Source organism: Rattus norvegicus, chromosome 11 (assembly GCF_036323735.1).
Source record: "Rattus norvegicus strain BN/NHsdMcwi chromosome 11, GRCr8, whole genome shotgun sequence".
Taxonomy (NCBI): Eukaryota; Metazoa; Chordata; class Mammalia; order Rodentia; family Muridae; genus Rattus; species Rattus norvegicus.
The window spans coordinates 49210120-49229164 of record NC_086029.1 but is presented as its reverse complement, the minus strand read 5'-3'; the positions used below and the strand labels follow the sequence as shown (position 1 = coordinate 49229164).

At 50.1% G+C, this 19045-nt stretch overlaps 1 pseudogene; it reads left to right on the top strand.

Annotated features, from left to right (window-relative positions):
* The first annotated feature begins 864 nt into the window (after nt 1–864).
* Nucleotides 865–17984, top strand: Itgb2l-ps1 (integrin beta-2-like, pseudogene 1; annotated as a pseudogene).
* Nucleotides 17985–19045: the final 1061 nt, after the last annotated feature.

Below are 19045 nucleotides of genomic sequence, written 5' to 3'. Positions count from 1 at the left end.
CATCGTCTCTGCTACAGATTTCCTGTGGGTTGGTGGGTGGGTCCTGAGCTTCCTTGTGTGGTTACTTAGAATTCTGCGTTTTCAGTGTTGTGAAAACTTCCTGTCATCAACCTGCAAGGTAACCTCCCTGGCTGTTCTTTGTAATAGTCACAGTGTCCACATAAGCAAAGGGAAGTGTGTGGGAGGAGAGGTGCACCCCCTCCCCATCCCATCAAGCTGCCTGTTATCAGGATATAGGGACACTACAACCTGGGTGGGTCAGTCTTGCTATAACTCAACCCTCTCCTCCTGTTCTCTAGACAGCATAGAGTCTAGAGGTCCATATGCACCCTGTTCAAATTTCCCTATCCAGGGATACAGGGATGTTGCATGCTGTCACCAGTGAGTTTTGTGGGTTTCCGTTTTTACTGCGGGAGGGTAGGAGGAATCTTAGTCAATGCCTTGGAGAGAGAATAAATCTGGGAGGTCCTCGGGAGGGACTGGTGTGATCCACTCAGTAACCAAGTCCCTGGAAGACAACGTCAATGCTGTTGACTCTCGGACACATTAAGGGCAGACTAGAGGCTGGCAGAGACAGGGTCGGGGGGTATCTAAAATCAGCAGTGTCCTACAACCACCCTGCATCGCCTCCAGTATCACAGGGGCAAATAGAGTCTCAACTTGTAGCCCAGGCTGCATACTCTGATGACTTAACAACACAAAGTGTATAGCCCTGGCCTCAGCAGCATGGACCACACATATGTATTTGGGCTGAGTGCTGCATTTGTAACATGTGGTGGGTGTGCTATGTCTGTGTTGACATATGGCATGTGCTATGTGTGTGTGTGTGGATGGTAATATGGCATATGTCTGTCTATGTATGCGATGTGCCCAACTGTGAGTACCCACTCTATGCTTGGTGCCCCGGGGATCTCAGTAAGTATGTGGCCCCCCTTCATCCTCCTCTGAGCCTGATAACACTGGTATCTGACTTGTGTGGAACCTATCTGATCTTTACACCCTGTGGTAGCAAGGACAAGATCCTCTCCACTCTACCCACAGCAGACATTTGCACCCTGCACTTCAGACAAGTCAGCAGAGGATCTGTAGGCGGCCTCCTAGAGTCACCAAGCCCTTCCCCCTATAGGACACGCTGGGCCGGTGCACCCTGCTACCTATCCTAGCTGGGCTGCTGTCTCTGGGATCTGGTGAGGTTCATGAGGTCATTTCCACATGAGGTATTTCAGAAACAGTAGGCATACTTCATGGGCATAACAGCTCCAAGCCACTAGGAGCTGTAGATCCTGACCTGACCTCTCCTGGGTCTCTTCCCACCCACCCCTATTGACTCTGGAGCAGCTGGGGTGGGCAGAACCTATTCACCCAACCTATCACTGCAGCCCTGTACCAAGGACAAGATGGGCACCTGTCAGGACTGCATCCAGTCAGGGCCCAGCTGTGCCTGGTGCCAGAAGCTGGTAAGAACCACAGGAGTTGATTGGCAGAGTGTAGCATTTATTACTTCTTTATCTATTTCTGTCTCTCTGTCTCTGTCTCTGTCTTTGTGTGTGTATGTTGTGTCTATGTGTTTGTGTGACTATCTGCCTGTCTGTCTGTCTCTGTGTGTGTCTCTCCTTGTTTCTCTGTGTGTCTCTCTGTGATATCCCCAACTATGACTGCCCTATGACTGTCTGTCTTTCTCCTCTTGGTCTCTCTCTGTATGTCTCTCCCTGTTTTTCTCTGTGATATCGCCTGACATGATTGACTGCCTTCTCTGTCTCTTTCCTCTCTGTCTCTACCTGTCTATCCCTCCCTCCTTCTTTCCCTCCCCCAATGAATACATGCATTTCTACCTTGTTCAATATTCTGTGACTATCATTTGCCCAATGATGTGTCAGAGTCTCAGCATGACCATGGGCCACTCTAACTGCTCTGGATACCATCAAAATGACTTTCCCCATTCATTTTGAGTACTTTGAAGGGAGGGAGAGAGAGATGTAGGTGTATGTAGATGTATGTGCTCATGCACACAAGTAAAGAACGGAATAACACTCTCCACCTTATTCCCTTGAAACAGGATCTCTATGAACCTAAGCTAGGCTATGGCCAGAAGTGCTTGTGCTTGGGTTACAGGCACATGTGGCATTAATTTGTAGATGCTGGGGTATCTGAACTCAATTGTAGATGCTGGGGTAACCTTCACACTGTTGGAGGGAGTAGTTCAGGAGCAGGAAAGGGCCTGCAGCTCATGGCTCTATATGACATGGAGCCCTCCAAGAGACCAAGGCTGTCTCCAAGGACAGGTATTCTTTAGCAGGATGTCCCAATCCACAGAAATTTCTATGCCAAATTTTAAGGGCAAGTGAGCAGGAGATAGGCCAGGGGCTTTAGTCCTTCATGGTCAGTCAGCTTCCTCCTGACACTGAGTCCTTTCCCCCCAGAACTTCACAGGGCAAGGAGAGCCCAACTCAGTTCACTATGATACTCCAGAGCAACTGTTGTTGCTGAAAGGCTGCACATCTGAGTACCTTGTGGACCCCAAGAGTCTTGCTGAACCCCAGGAGGACAAGGAGAGGGACCAGAAGCCGCCATCTCCATAAATGTGACAGTTTTCTTGAGACCGGGTAGGTTTGAGCTTGGGGTAGACCAGGCACATAGCATTTACAGGAGTTCAACCAGAGTCCCCTGTATCACTGTGGACAGACAGACAGACTGTATCTCAGTTCTTTTTCTGATGGTATAATAAAATCTCTACACAGACAGCTTAAAGCAGAAAGAGTCTGGTTCACAGTTCAAGGATGCAGTCTATCATGGTGGGGAAGTCCAGGCAGCAGAAGCTTTAAGCAGCCAGTCACATCACATCTATAGTGAGTAAGCAGAGGGTAATGGGTGAAACCATGACTCAGCTCCCTCGTCTAACTCATAGAGCCCAGGATACCAGCCAGGGAGTGGTGCCACCCACAGTGGAGAGATCCTTTTACCTCAATTAGCAGAATTAAGACAATCCCCCACAGGCTTTCCCAAAGGCCTATCTCCCAGGTGATTATAGATTCTGTAAGCTTGACAGTTAACAGGCAGACTCCTAAGCTTCCCAAAACCCTCAGGAGGCTGAAGCCGGAGGATCACTTGAATGCAGGAGTTGATTTAAGGATAGACACAGACACTCACATACATACCATGCACATCATAATTATGTATATGTTTTATATATGTGTGTGTGTGTGCGTGCGCACGTGCATATGCATATGTATATATAAATTTAAAAGACCAACCTTGTCCATGGCTTTGCCCCTTGCTGCCTCCAAGCAAGAACCCAACCTCCATTGCCTGTCTGTGGTCTACACTGCATGCCTTGCCTTGTCTCTCTTATCCCTGAATTATGTTTTTGTTCTGCTTTGCTTTGTTTCTTTAGAAGGGAGAACAGACTACTTGAAAACCACCGTTGTGTTCACTCTCAGAAGGCCAAGGTGCTCTTGGCAGAGTAAGGGTCATGTTAAGTCCTGCAGCCAACAGATTTAAACCAGCCTTGCCCAACAGGTTTGACCATGACCACAAAAATTATTTCAGAACACAGGCTCCAGAGTTCCTATGAGGATGGGGCCCAAGGAGTCAGGGTAGTAGATTAAGCCTTGGACAGGAGCAGAAGGCTCCACAGGCTGAGTAACTCACCCAACAGATTCACTACTCATGGATCTGGAGACTAGAAGTCCAAGATCAGGGTGCTTACAGGGAGGGTACTGGTTTCTCTGAAAACCTCTTCAGCCATCTGCTCAGTATCCCCACATAACGGACAGAGGCAGAAGAGTTCTTGATTCCCAACCCCCCCATCTTTTGTTAAGACAGGGGTCTCACCATGTAGCTCAGGCTAGCCTCAAACTCAGAGATTCTCCTGCCTCTGCCCCCCAAGTGCTGAGGTTAAAGGTGTGTGCCCACAGGTGTAGGGGTCAGTACCTTTTAGTGAGGCTAACCCAGGCAGCAATGGTTGAACAAACCAAGGGGACTGAGAACTCCTGGAGAGAGATGTCCACAGGTAGCACATGCTCAGTGGCCCAGCAGTGACACTCTTCTCCCTCACAGGTCAAACGGCAACATTCAAAGTGAACTTCCAGTGGACCCAGGACAACTCTGTTAACCTGTACTTCCTGATAGGTCTCTCTGGCTCGGTGCAAGGTCACCACTCCAATATCCAGACACTGGGCAGTGACCTGCTCCAAGCCCTCAGTGAGATCACCAAGTCAGGCCACAGCCACTATAGGCTTCTGGCTCAGCTCCTCCCCATATCCTGGGCAACTCCTACCCCCACTTAGCAGAGACAGATATCTGAGGGTCCTCAGGCCATCTGGAGTGTAAGTGGTGCTGGCCCTGCATCCCCTCCAGAGGACATGCCCAGTCACTTGACCCCAAAATTCAGCTCTCCACTTCCTTTCTTTCCTTTTTCATCTTTTTATATGCTCAAAAGACAGGAGTGATAATTTCTAAAAACACTAATGAGCTTCACAATATGTTGATTAAGCATCAGCTATAGCATAAAGGCAATAATCACAGTGAGCAAAGGCCATAGGGTCAGCACTCCACAAGCACCAACAAGTTCACAGAACATAACGCTTGTGTACATGCACATGTGGTATGTGCACATAAAGACTTGTGTACATACATGTGTGGTATGTATGTGCACATAGCTCCAACACATGTCCTGACTCCCCAGAACAGTGCTCTCTCTTTTCTGAATAGTGATGCACTCCCTCATACTTAGACATACACATGCCCATTTACACACTTATATATGTGTGCATAGGCAATACACGCCTACAGGCATGCTCACACATGTATAAGACCACACAGGTACATACATTGCCAGATACATAATCTGGTGACACACATGAACCAAGTATATCCATATCTAGACATGCTCACATACAGACAGGAACACACATGTGCGCACTGCCCTCAAACATATACACAATTTTGTTTGCTCACATGTGCACACATGTACAAATACCCACATGTACCATACTTACTTACTACAAGGTGAGTATCTCCCAGGCTCACCTCCCTGTCTTGGACCAGCCTTCTACCTCCCACAGCCCTGGTCTCCCAGCCTCATCTGTCCTTCTCAGACTTCGGATCCACTGTGAGCATGACCCTCCAGCACATCCAGCCATTTTCAGATGGAGCTGAAGAAGCAACTGGTTTCTGGAAAGCTGGATACCCCCCCCCCAAGGACGACTGGATGCTATGGTGCAAGTTGCCATGTGCCTGGTGAGCCTATAATCCCTACCGAGATCTGCAGACTTCCCAAATTCTGGAGCCTCGTGGGGATGCTACAAGCTGCTTTACACTAGCCAGTGTTCTCTCAAAGGTGCAAGCCCCTGGCTTGTTGTCAACCTAAGAAGACTAGTCCTCACTAGACCCCTAGAGAGCCACTGGAGGCAGACTGGGGGCGGGGGTGGGGGGGGAGGAGGCAAAGGGACCTGGAAGTTACCTACAGATTTTACTATTAGTCTGCGATGTCACTAACTCACCTGAAGCCTGCCTTGACCCTCTCAAGTGACCATTGTAAGCTGGACCTCACCTATGTCCTGAGTAAGGGGCCAATCTCACTTCCAAGCCACGACAGCAATCCCTGTGCAGAGTCCCTGTTCACTCCTGACTCCTCTCAGACACACACCAGCCTTCATCTGTCCCAGGCTCTCTTTATGTCACTGCTGCAGCAAGCTTGCTGCCCTGGCTGGGCTCTCAGCCCTCCAGCCTCCCTGAGGCCCTAAATGTATTGTGCTCTGATCGTGGACCTTTCCCATGGTGTCATACTACAGTGTATCACAAGCACATACTCCTTTGCAGGGATGATCCTGGAAGATTAGTCCCCCTGTGGTCTCTTCACTGGATTCACCTGTCATGATGGACGCCACAGTATTCTTCTCCTTTTGGGGGAAGGTTTTTGGGAGTCTGGTCCTGGAGAGATGGGCTGTGACAGTTTCAACTTTTTGGAAGCAGACATGTGTTTCATGTTCTCTCACCTCACACTTTGGGCATTTTAGCAGACTCACCAAAGAGTCAATCCTAACTCTATTTTTCTATTATCTGGAGGCTATGAAACCCCCAGAGGAGGAGAGGCTGTGGCTCCCCCTCTGCAAGCTGCCACACCTGGCTCCTTGGAGAGCCCAACTGAAAAAGCATAACAGGTAACTCCAAGACATTTCTTCCCCAGAGAGAAATCACTGGTGCAACAGGACAAGGTTTCTGGTGCTTGCCACTGACAATGATTTCCACTTTGCTAAAGACAAGACTCAGGGTACCAGACAGAACACCAGTGATGGACACTGTCACCTGAAAGACAGCATGTACAGGAGCCCAGGAGAACCTGTGAGAACCTTCCTGCCAGGGCACCCTCTGGGGCTCAACCCTGAATCACACACACACACACACACACACACACACACACACACACACACAGCAGGAAAAACAGCACTCTTACAGACTTGCAACCATGCAACAGGGGGGAAGGGGTTAAGGGTCACGGTCACACAGGTCCAACTCTCCAGAGCCTTGGATACCTTTTTCCAACCTAAGCAACAAATTCAAGAAAATCTTCTGGAAGCTGTGATTGTGTTAGATCTCTGAATATCAGCCTCAGAACAGCGTACAGTGGTAGGACCCTAAGACACACTGAAGAGTCTCCCTGTTCTGCAAAACAAGTGGGAAGTCACAAAGAAGTAGAGATGGGCTAGAAGGACTCACTGAGAAGAACTAGAAGGACAATGGATCCACACAAAGAGGCCAAGTCTCTAGGGGATTGGGTGAGCTGGGAGGAAGAACTCTGCAGGCAAATCGCAGCAGGACTAATGGGAAGTTTGGAGAGACTGGATTGGAGGCAGTCTCCAATCCTACCTGAGTCTCAGTCTCCTACCTGAGTCCCGACCCAGCATGACAGCTGTGGGACCCTGTAGGTCACAGATGACTGGATATGGGCTAGGATGAAAAGCTCAAAGAGGTTGCCAGGAAGGATTCCAGGGACCCTGGGTCTGCACCCAGAGGCCAAGCACATTGCATATTCTGGTGTGTTCTCAACTGTCTTTCAATATCATCCATTTCTGATTAATTCTGTAATACATAGAGAGTCCTGCCACAGGACAAGGGCAGCCGGGACTTGAGCTAACACCAGAGTCCTCAGAGCCCTAGGCACTTGCTTTGAATAGGCAGTCTAACAGGATGTCTTTTCTTCCCAGGACTATCAGTCAGTGGTCCAGCTGGTGAGCAAACGGGCTGAAAACAATATCCGACCCATCTTCATGGTGCCCTCGAGGATGGTGAAAACCTATGAGGTAAGAGAGATGGTCTTGAGCAAGGGAGGCATTTCAGCTACAGGGTGTGGATCCTCACAAGCTCACCAAAGTTCTGTTTCCATGTGCCAGTTGAGGGACTATGACTAGAAGAGGACGTATGTCCAGTGGCCCAAAATGAGGAAGATGATAGCCATAGTCTACTTTTAAAGTCCGACCAGTTCTTCTAGGCCAGCAGGGTCCCTAGAGGAAAACCTCAGACCTAAGGTCTGCAGTGGGACAATTGGGGGCCTCAGATTTCTCCTCTTTGACAGTCAATGATAATCACCTGAGAAGACCACTATAGGGACCCCTAAGTTGATTCATCCAATTACTTAAGAAATCAGGTCCTCTAGGAGCAAATTCTCCCCCTCCGTGAGTGACACCCCTGACACTGTCCATCCTCAGAGCCAGTCACATGTTTTCCAAGTCGACTTCCCTTGTGTCTCATCTCTGAGGCTGTGCCTGCCACCTTATACAGCAGCCAGGTGCTGGGCTAGGCTGAGTATGAACCTGACTCCTGGGGGAGTAAAACACTACAGAGGCTGGTAAAGTGACATTTGTTGTCTGTGCATTGCTGAATGAGGACTCAGGGTTGGGTCACATCACAGGTCTCAGGCAAGCCTTGGTTGCCAGGACAACAGGAAATTCTTGCAGTTAGGTTTTCCAGGCTCTAGACAAGTTGGGGGAGGCGGGGCAGCTAGTCTACAGAGACACCAAGAAAGAAGAGGAGGCAGCCTGGAATACCTCCATAATGACCAGCCACAGAGAACAGTGGTTTGGCTCTGCACAGGTTGCCAGCCAGAGGATCAAAGAGGAGACCACCCCTTACCCAGGATATCACAGCTCCTATGTCTTCATCTGTAATTGGGCTATGACAGTACCCCTTCCTCATAGGGTTGTGGAAGATCCCAACTCGTTGCTGTCAGTGGCAGTCATCACACTCCCACAGACAGCATTGTGACAAGCAAGGACACCACAGATAGAAGACTTACCCCACTACTTCCTTTGCCTTGATGGGTCATTGGCCTCCCTAAGTATCTGTTTCTTGGAGATTGGTCACGACCACAGGAAGCATATGAGTCCCCTTCTGGGACTGTGAAAGGCACCCTGGTTCCCAGTTGAGGAGGCTTGAAACCCTGGTGACCCTAAAAGAGATGGTATACATTTTAGCTAACTCCCAGGAAGCCAGGCCAGTCACTAGCCGCAGCCCTCCATGGATTTGTGACCATCAGTCACATAAGGGCAATGCCCCAAGCCCCTCCACAGGTAGAGAACATAACCATAGGTCACATACGCTCAAGACAGATCTCCATTATAATGAGGTGCCTAAAGGCCTGGAGGCTTAGCCAATGAACTTTCCTTCCCAGACACTCCTCCCTGCAAAAGGTAATTTAATCTCCAGTCCACACTGAGAAGTGGGTACAGTTTTACTCATCCACTTTCCGCCATGACAATAACTGTCTAAAGTCACGGGCTGTTTTATTGAGATATGTCATGGAAAGCCACAGAGAAGGCCTTTGCCTACAGAGCCACCATTTAATCTCCTGTAGAAGGCCTCCCTGAGCTCCCAGCAGCTGCCACCAAGCTCAAGCCTACCACCATCCAGCTTCCCCCTATTTTCCCCCTTGGCCCTGGGCTAGACCCAGACTGTGGGCCCCCATTTCATTCTCAGCTCTTCTGTGGCATCCCAATGGATGCCCAAAAGCCCGAGAACCTGATGGCCCCAGCCTCCACAGCTCTGGCTGTGCCCTGCACTCAGACCGTACTTCTCCACCCCCTGAGCGGTGTCCCGAGGCTTCCCACAGCCTAATACCCGCAGTGTGGGGTAAGTGCAGTCAACTTCCCTTGTCCTGCCTCCCCAAGCAGCCCAAGCCCTGTGGTGGAGCAGACACAGGACTCCACATTAACCCCACACCCTTCTTTGTGCATGCGTCTGGATTTCAGACAGAACGACTTTCACAAGGCAGAACCCAAATTTTCAGGGGGGTGGTCCCAGGACCAAGACAGATGGAAGTGAGTTACAGAGAAGGTTAGTGGCCCAGCTGTTGCAAGCTTTCTGTGCTTCACAGAGAGGACAGACTCCATTCTAGAGAGTCACAGGACAATGCTGGGTAGAGAGGTGGCCTGACTGTCAGTAGTGTGTCCCTGGAGAGGGTGGCAGTGCTCCTTCTCCTTTGTGAAATATACCATCTTTCAATGACACTAGGGCAATGGTAGGGAAGTAGCCGGCCTGTCTGTTATCAGGAGCTCAGGCTGGACCACCTCCAGGGACATTCTAGGAAGCAGGCCACTCCTGCCAGAGCTGATTGTCACAGGGCTGTGTAACACTGCCACCATTGAAATCAGTTTGCTCAGACTGAGTCAGGCTCAGGACTTCCCTCTTCCTGTGATTTCACCACATTCTAGATCTGTGCCCTTACGTGCCCTGTGTGGGATTTCTGTCCACCATGCTGATATGCTGAAAATACTGTCCCGTGGTGAGCCAGGTGCAGGCTCCCTGTTAGTGACATCACCAGCTTGCCACTGGAACTGCCAGGAGCACTTACATCACACAGACACGAAGATGCCATGGGTCACATGTTGGCACTTGGCAGCATGCTGCTGGTACTCGTTCTGTGACTTGAAGTCAGGAGATGGTCGAGCATCATCCTGGAGAGTTTAGGAGACCCTCTGGGTGTCACGGGCCCTCGTGAGCATGGAGGCGTTGGTGGCACCAGGTGCCAGCTTGATCTTCTCTTCCAACAGAAACTTACTACATTCATCCCCAAGCTGAACATCAGGTAGCTGTCAAATGACTCCAGAACGTGACATAGCTCATCGGGAACACCTACAGTATGAGTCTCCTGGAGAAGCTGCATGAGATGATGAGAACTCCACAGTTAGCAAAGCCCTGACTTGGGAAACCCCAATGTCGCCCCCTACAGGCACCTTAGTCTTCTGGACAGACTCAGAGTGCAGGGCAGCTCCTCTTAGTAGTGTATACCACCCCAGATCTCATCTGGCTCTCCCTGAAACATGAGTTCTAAGCCCTACTCTAATGGGGCTCTTCCTTGTCAGCCACTATGGGGATATAAGAGGGCAGATGGCCAGGGGGGAGCAAGCACATAGTGCCTCACAGGCTGGAGGGACCTCAGAAACCACCTCAGCAAAGTTGCACCCTGTGTATACAGCCTTGAGAAGGAGGGGTCTGTCCATTACTGTGTTAAAGTTACTTGAGGAGAAAGCATATCATTTAGCTTAAACCTTGCTGTCTATCATCAAAGGACAGCAAGGCAGGAACTCAAACAGGAACCTGGAGGCAGAAACTGAAGCTAAGGCCATGGAGGAACACTGCTTACCGGCTTGCTCCCTGTATCTTGTTCTGACACTTTGCTTATACAGCCTAAGCCCACCTACCAGGGATGACACCATGTAGGGTGCATGCAGGGCCCTCCCACATCAATTAGCAATTAAGAAAATGCCCATAGACATGCCCAATCTGAGGAAGGCAATTCCTCAATTGAGGTCGCCTCTTCCAAGGTGACTCTGGTTTGTGTTAAGCTGACAAAAACAGATCAGCACAGAACCTCGTGCATGCCAGCCCCCAAACATGCCTCATGCAAATCCTGAGTCCATCTTCCTACCTGGTGTGTGGTCTGTCCAGCTGCATCTAGGTTCGCTCCCTTCGAGTCCCAGGGTTCTGGTAGACACCAGCATGCACCAAACACTGCTCACTGCTCAGGACCCATTTAGTCCCTACAGATACAGAAATCCACAGATGACAGGCATCCACAAATTCTGACCTAGGCTCCTAAGGGGCTGGCAGCACAAGTGTGTGATGTTACTGACCAAGGAAAGGTCTCATTTCCTTCTCTAGCCTTGTGAGCCTCAGGTGCCTCAAAAAGGCTCCTGTACCTGGTCACTGCCCAGTCATGTCTAGCTCTGTCTTCACAGGGATGAGTCCGGTGGCACCATCATTACATACTCAACAGATGTCATCTGTCCCTTCTCCTTCCACCTGTGTCTCATCTCTCATCACTTTATAGTAGTCTATCCCGCCTCCTCTGCCAACCCTAGTATTGAGCAGCAGGGATCACAGCTGTGTCTATGCTGGTCACCTGCCAGTAGCCTGTCTCAGAGCAAGCCATGGCATCAGCCTGCTGTCCCATCCTGACACATTCACTGAGCTCCCAGTAGATGTCTGTGTCATCAACACAAACAGGAGGGGCATGAGAAGTGCCACAGTACTGGGGGACAGGGACAGCTGGACTTGTAACTCCTGAGTTTGCTTGTGTCTGTCCCCAGAAACTCTCCTCCAGAGTCATCCTGGACCACAGCACCATCCCCAGCATCCTGACAATTACCCACGACTCCTATCACAGCAATAGAACATCAAGCACAGGCAAATCCAGAGGGAACTGCAGCCATGTACAAATCAATGACCAGTGAGCCTGGGATTCCAGCAGCCAGCCAGCTCCTTCTCCCTTTAAACACCACTTAGCAGAGCCCAGGTGCTATCATTGTGGTAATGTTAAGGAATGGGAGGGCACCTCCCCAGCAAACTCCAGACCCCTCCTGGAATAGCCCAGATACGCAGACCAGTGGGGTGCAATAACAACACCCCTTGGGGGCAAGTGCTAGACTCATAGAGAGATATAAACAATACCAGTTTGGATCAGGCTTTCTTACTTTTGTTTCATTTTATCTTTGGATGGAAACATCAAAGCTCTCCCAAGTGAGCAGAAGAAACATGAACTGTTTCCCCAACGTGCTAGATATACATTTGTTACCCAAGCTTTCCATGTTTCTTTTTTGCTTGTGAACTAACATCTCACACCAGACAAACCCATGCTTCTTTGCCAGTTCTTAGCATCCGTCCCCTCCTGCTGAGTGACACAGGAATTTGACTGAGTTTATTATATTTTTCAGATGTTTGCTTCTCACCTTTACTGACATTTCTACTCTTTCTTAAAGTACCATGCGGTTTAAATTTCTTTTAGATGTGACATCACTCTCCCTATGACATTCTGGTATCTTAGTGCACTGGACTTACAGGTACAACACAAGGGAAAACGTGCCCCACAAATTCAGTGTAAAACCTCCTGCTGTGTATATAATGAAAAATATTAGCTCCCTAGTCTGATTCTTGGAACTTGGATGTGGTTAATAAGGGCAGTGGGTACAGGCAAGGGTCTGGCCTTCCTGCAGCATGGTCTGCAGGGCATCCCCAAATCCAGAGAGAATCTAACAGCCCTCCCCTGACATCATTCTTGTTCCTCAACACCTCTGGGAGGAAAGGAGCAGGTCTGTGACCCTGGTCACCATGTCCCCCACCTGAGCCCCATCACTCCCCTATTGGTCACCTTCCAGGTTAACGTCATGGTTCAGAGTGCTTCCAGGAGCAGTTCTTTTTCATCCAGGCACTGGGCTTCACGGTTCGGTAACTGTGCGGATCCTTCCCATGTAAGTGCCAGTGCCGGGAGCAGAGTCGACAGAACAGCCTCTGTGGAGGCAAGGGTGTCGTGGAGTGTGTCTACAGATGAGGCAGGAAGGGCCAGCCTGTGACACAGCAACCCATGGGAAAGGTGTCTACTGGTGAGGTAATCATGACCGACCCACATCTTATTAGATAGCTTCTAGGCTCCATGGTGTGAGCACAGCTGGTGAGGAACCTGGGGTTCACACCCCCAAAGCCTTTGCTGTCATTCCCCAACCAGGGTAATCCTCAGCAATTCCAACCTCACTCTACTCTCTGACTGGCTGACAGGAAACTTCACTCAGCAGAAAACAGAGATTCAGAAGCAAGCAAGGACTGGGGACAAGACAGGTCAATCAAAGCTAAGAGATGCGGTCCCTCAGTCACCTGAGATCCAGTGATATTCAGAACCCACAAATAGAGGACCATTCGCACCACACAGTCTGTCTGTATGCTGCACTGCATGGTACCATAGTAGCCTGTCAGAGCAAGTGTTCAAGACCCAAGGTCAAGCTTATGCTTGGCTACTCTACTAAGGGCAGCCTCAGGAGGGATCTCAGTGACTACTGAGCTTCCGTTCACAGTGCTCGGGAGACCATTGAGAAAAGAACAAATGTGCTATGGCATACTTTCCAGGTGTTTAGAAGTGTGCAGGGCCCAAAGGGGCTGAAAGTGTGCCCATCCCTGGAGATCCTTAGCACAGCTCTTCCTACACTGCCCCAGGTGCAACTCTGGCTATGTTGGGAACTGGAGGGAAGCTTCCAGAAAGACAATAGTTCCAAGTGTGCTCGGGGCTGGGGTACTGCATCTGTGGGCAGTGTGTGTGTCACACCAGTGACATCCCCAACCAAGTGATCTCTGGGCAATACTGTGAGTGTGATAATGTCAACTGTGAGAGATATGACGGCCAAGTCTGCGGTGGCCCATGTGAGTGACAAGGGCCACTGGAGGTGGAGACTTTCTTGTCAGTTTGCACCAAGAGACATTGAGTGGAATGCTGGGATATACAGTGGATAGATGAGTGCTGGACTTACTAAGCCACACAAAAGCAGCAAGCCTAGGTGGACCTTCCATTTCTGTGAGGGTCGGGATTTGTCCTAGGAGGAGGGTAATAAGTAACTGTCCTGACTCAAGAGCTATTTAGACACAATATGGGGTCTGGATGAAAGGTAGCTTTGTTGCTGGAGGTAGGGGGCGTCTCCCTGGTCTCTGTATCTTTGCCTACCTATCCTTGCATGGTGTTGTGGGATTGTATGGGGTGATACAAGTACAAGCAGGCAGAAGACATTGTAAATATAGCACTATCCAGCAAGGGCCCAGGGCGGTGGGAAAATGATTCCTGGTTCCTACCTGCCTTCAGGAAGATGAGTCATGGCAACCCCGGTTGGTTTCCAGGGAGGGGCCTCTGTGCCTGCAGCCAATGCAGTTGTAAGGATGGTTTTGAGGGCTCAGCCTGCCAGTGCCGGACACCCACGGTGGGCTGTCCACGACAGGCTGATAGAGTGCAGTGGCCATGGTCGATGCCACTGTAACAGATGCAGCTGTGACCCAGGCTACCAGCCACCACTGCGTGAGGAGTGTCCTGGCTGTTTCTTTCCTGCTACAAGTACTAATAAGTGCCCTCACCTCCCACACTAGCCTCACTGCCAGGCCACCTGGGAGTCCCCAGGGACACTGCCACACCATAGTTCTCAGTGAGATCCAGCAGACCCAGCAGGAAGCCTTATTTTTGAGGGGAATCTTACCTCCCTTGGGCCTTTGGATCCAGTCTTGACTAGCTCTACCCTTCACTTCCTCCCAGGACCACTGTCTGTTTCAACCTCACCTGCACTGTTGTGATGGCCTCTTAGGATGACTAGGACTCTCTCCATAGGATCAACTTGTATGTGGACATCCTCACATTACATGCTGTGGATCTTGACAACCCCATGTACCCTGAGACGCCTGTTTACCCTTGCACACCTGTACCCCTTAATCATTAGGACAGCATGACCCACCAGTCTACACTCCCACACTATGTACCTTGACACAACTGTGAAGTCTTGCACACCAGTACATACTGATCCAACAGTGCAGCCTAACATACAAGTATGCACTCACACAGCATGCACACTTCATACACACACACACACACAAAACCTCACACATCAATACAACTTATTCACCAGTATGCCCTGACACACCAGTATATACTCACATAATGTGCACCTTGACAAACTCACAGTCTTGTACATCTGTTTACCCTGATTCACCAGCACGCCCTAACATACAAATATACATTCACACAGCATACACCCTGACACATATGCATCCTTACACACCAATACACACTTATTCACCGTGCCCCCCCACAGCAGTACGCGCTCATGCATCATTCACCCTAACACATCTATGCAGCCTGACACCTGTGAAGTCTTACACACTTGTGTATCCTGATACATTCCTGTGTCTTTGCATAGTGCCGAAACCCCAACACGCCTGTGCACTTTGCCCATCCAAGTGACGTTTGTCTCATGCTCTCGGGTCCCCTCACCACCTCATTCCATCAAACTCATTCTCATCTTCTTCTCAGCTCCTGTGCCAGGTACTTGAGACACAACAGTACAATAAGACACAGAGTGTTGGAATCTGCTGCATTCACCCACCCCCTTGAATGACAAGACCCGTATGACTGAATGGGACTCAGAGGGCTGCCATATGACCTACACTCTATATCGGCAAGACCAGGATGACATCAATCCCATCTACATAAAGGACAGCCGAGGTGAGACTGGGCAGTGCCCAGATCCGGTGCAGGTGGGACATAATGACAAGAACTCTGGCCATCGGTGCCTCCGCTGATATCAAGGGGGCTGCAGAGGGAAGGGTCTCTCTCCTGTGGATAAAGATACATAGCAGCAAGAGGGGAACTATCCAGGATAACTGGGCAGGTATGTAGTACAAAGAAGCTGCCATCCATACCCTTACCTGGCCCTGTACTGAGAGATGGACAGCAGACAGGGTCCTCTGGGGGTAGCTCCAGTATGTGTTGAGAGGGGGACCACTGAAGCAATGACCATATAGTGAGGGCATCTTCTGTTTGATGGGAGGGCCCTAAGGGATTGTGCCTGTTAGCTGTTTCATGGCATCTATGGGGGATCTATGCCTCAGAGCAGTGGGGGATGCTGCTGTCTACAGCACTGTTGGGCCCCACTAAGCTCAGGTCCTTGATGGTAATGCCTGCAAACTGGGGGTCATGACCTGGTCTTCATGGGGTTCATATTGCAAAGAATATGCATTCCTGGCATGGTTCTTTCAGACAATGCTCTGCACAGGGTGAGGCTAAAACAGCAGTTAAAATGATTCATAGACCCCGTGGTGAGGGGCCCCTTCTCCTGGGGAAAAATGAAAGCACTGGGAAAAGGAGGTCTGTCATCCAAACGGGTTCAAGGTTGTTCCTGAGCACGCCAGGGAGCCATTAGGGGTTCCCAGAGGAAGAGTAGCAACATCTACATTGTCTTGTTTAATCCCAGCTAGCACCCAGGGTGGACATGACCCTCTCAGCGACAGAACTCTCAGGAAACAAGCTGGTCATGGTGCTGTCAGGGACCAGGTAGATACAGGGGTGGCATGGTCCTGACATGGTACAGGTTGATGCAGTTGGCTGGTTGCTTCCTTGTCAGGTGCCCACTGCCCTGTCAGTCAGTACAAAGTGGGTCTATACTGTCTGGGACCAAGAGGACGAGGTCCTGTCTTGAGCTGAGATGGACACGGTACTACCCAGTACTGCTGCTTGGTCAGGACTGAGAGATTGGAGATGGACAGGCTGAACTGAGCTGAGCTGGAAGGACAGACAATATACTTCATGAAGATGGTAGAATAGAGGACTTGGTAAGAGTTTGAAGGTCTGGGGTCCTCCAGCAGATGCGATGGGAAGTTGGGGATTAGAGCAGTTGGGAGAAGTGTTAGATAATAATGGCCAAAGACGTCAAAGATGCTGGATTTGAGCAAAAGTCAAGATGTCCCCACAGGCCTTCAGCGTGCAACTCCAGAATTCTAGTTCCCCCTGCCATCCATGCTTAGAGGACTGAAGGGACAAAGTAGCAAGGCCACTTGGGTAGCCACAGAATATGCAGCCTATAGCACACTGCGACTCTTACAGGACAGAGACCTGGAGTCCATTGTTCCCCAACCCTTCCTCAAGTTGGGAACCCATGAGAGTGGGGAGAGGGGGCCCCGACTGTGTGAGGAATCTGAAGCTGAGGACTTGTCCTAAGGCCATAGCACGGACCTCCTTAGGGGTTCAACTGTGCAGTGAGATGGCCTAGGGCCTCTCAGGCATGACCCTAACCTCTGTGAATAAGGCCAGGCCCAGCAGCCTTTAAGTATCACTGGAGCCACAGGGACTGGCCTTGATTCTGATGGAGGCTGAGGCTGGATTCTCTTGCATACTTGTGTTGTGGGGCAGACAGCAAGTCTCTAGAATGGGGACCTCTTAAGGACTGAGTGACGTACAGAGACTATAGACTTTTGGGTAAGACTCACGCTATTGATGGATCATGCTTTGTCCTTAGTGTGTGCAGAAAGCTCCAGTGCCACCACTTACAGTAGGTGTCCTGCCAGCACTGCCTTCCTGCTGGTTCTCTATATGATCCCCCTGAAACAGCCAAGCTCTCCAGAGAGGATGGGGCTCAAAGCACACTGGCACAGCGTGCGTGGCTAGGCTGTGTGAGCCTGCACCTTCCTGTCCTCTGTGACTTCTCACGCTGAAGGCCTGCGCACACCCTGCCCCAGCAGCTCAGGCGAGCGTGCACACTACGACCTCTCTACCCTTAATGTCCAATCCATGGGAAGATCTTCCACTCCTGCCTTTCTCCTCAAAGCAACGTCTTTAAACCGGTGGCCTCCAAGACAGCCCCAGAAGCCCTCCCTGTGCTAATAAGGACATGTTTGGTTTCTCCCCAGAAGAGCCTCGTTTCCAAGAACCCTACCATGAGGAGCCAGTGTGGAATGAGGAGAATAAGGGTGAGGCACCAGAACCAACTGGATGGGACCAGCAAACCATGCCTCCTCCATGCTATGACCGATCAAGACATGGCTTACATGCACCACCGCACCACGGGAACGCCATCACAACAAAAGCTGGTGTGCTGTTTCTTTCCACAGTGACCAACCTTCCAGGTCTTCTGTGGACTCCTCTCCAGGGAGAGCATCCCCTTCTGGCCCATGCAGTCATTCACAAGGCTTGAGAAAGAAACTTCCTAGGTCTTAGCAGTCCAGACATATGTTTTTCTGTGTGAAAATTAAGAAATCAGTTAAATTAAATGCAAGAGTAACTTACATGTTTAATCTTTCCCCTGTGTATGCACAGAGTGCATGTGAGTACATGTGGGCAGGGGAAGGGGCAGGAGACAGGTAAACATTAGGTGTCTTTTCCAATTGCCCTGGACCTGGAGTTCACCAGCTAGTGAGACCAGTTAACCAGTGAGTTCTAGGAACCCCCTTTCCCCAGAACTGGAATTACAGACACACACTGTTATCCCCAACTTTTATGTGGGTTCTGAGAATGCAGGTCACCACGGCAGGAAAGTCATGATAACCAGAGCATGCGGCAGCCACTCATGGTACATGTGTATGGAGGGAGCAGAGATAAATGTGAATGTGAATGTTTGCTACTTTGTCCCTTTTTATTCAGCCTGGACCAGCACACAGGATGGCGCTGCCAGTATCTGGGGTGGATCTTTCCACCTCAGTTACACCCCTTTGGAAATGCCCTTCAGAGTGTCTCCTGGGTGATTCCAAATCTAGTCAAGTAGTCAATCAAGATTAAGCACCACAGGCCACAGCCATGTCATCAACTCCCCCTGGTTTCTCAGATTGCTGTGGACCTTGGACCTCTCAGCATCCACCATTATATGAGTCGACTTCTTAGGGGAAAAGAGGGTAGAAGGGAAAGGGTATGGAAGGAGTTGAAGAGAGGGAGAGAAAGAAAGAGAGAGAGAGACAGAGACAGAGACAGAGACAGAGACAGACAGACAGACAGACAGACAGACAGAACAAGCATACCTGTGTGTCTTGTTTCTCTGAATAGCCCACACAAACTCATAGGGTAATGGAAATCACATGGTCTGGCCTAATGGTAACTGATGTTTTAATTCACCTTTTACTGCATAGTTTGGAGAACCTGTCCCCACAGGCTCACATGTTTGAACACTTGGTCCCCAGCTAGTGGTCTCATTTGGGAAGGTTGTGTGATCCTTCAGAAATGGAGCTTTGTTGGCAAAAGTGAATCATTTACTGTGAGAATGGA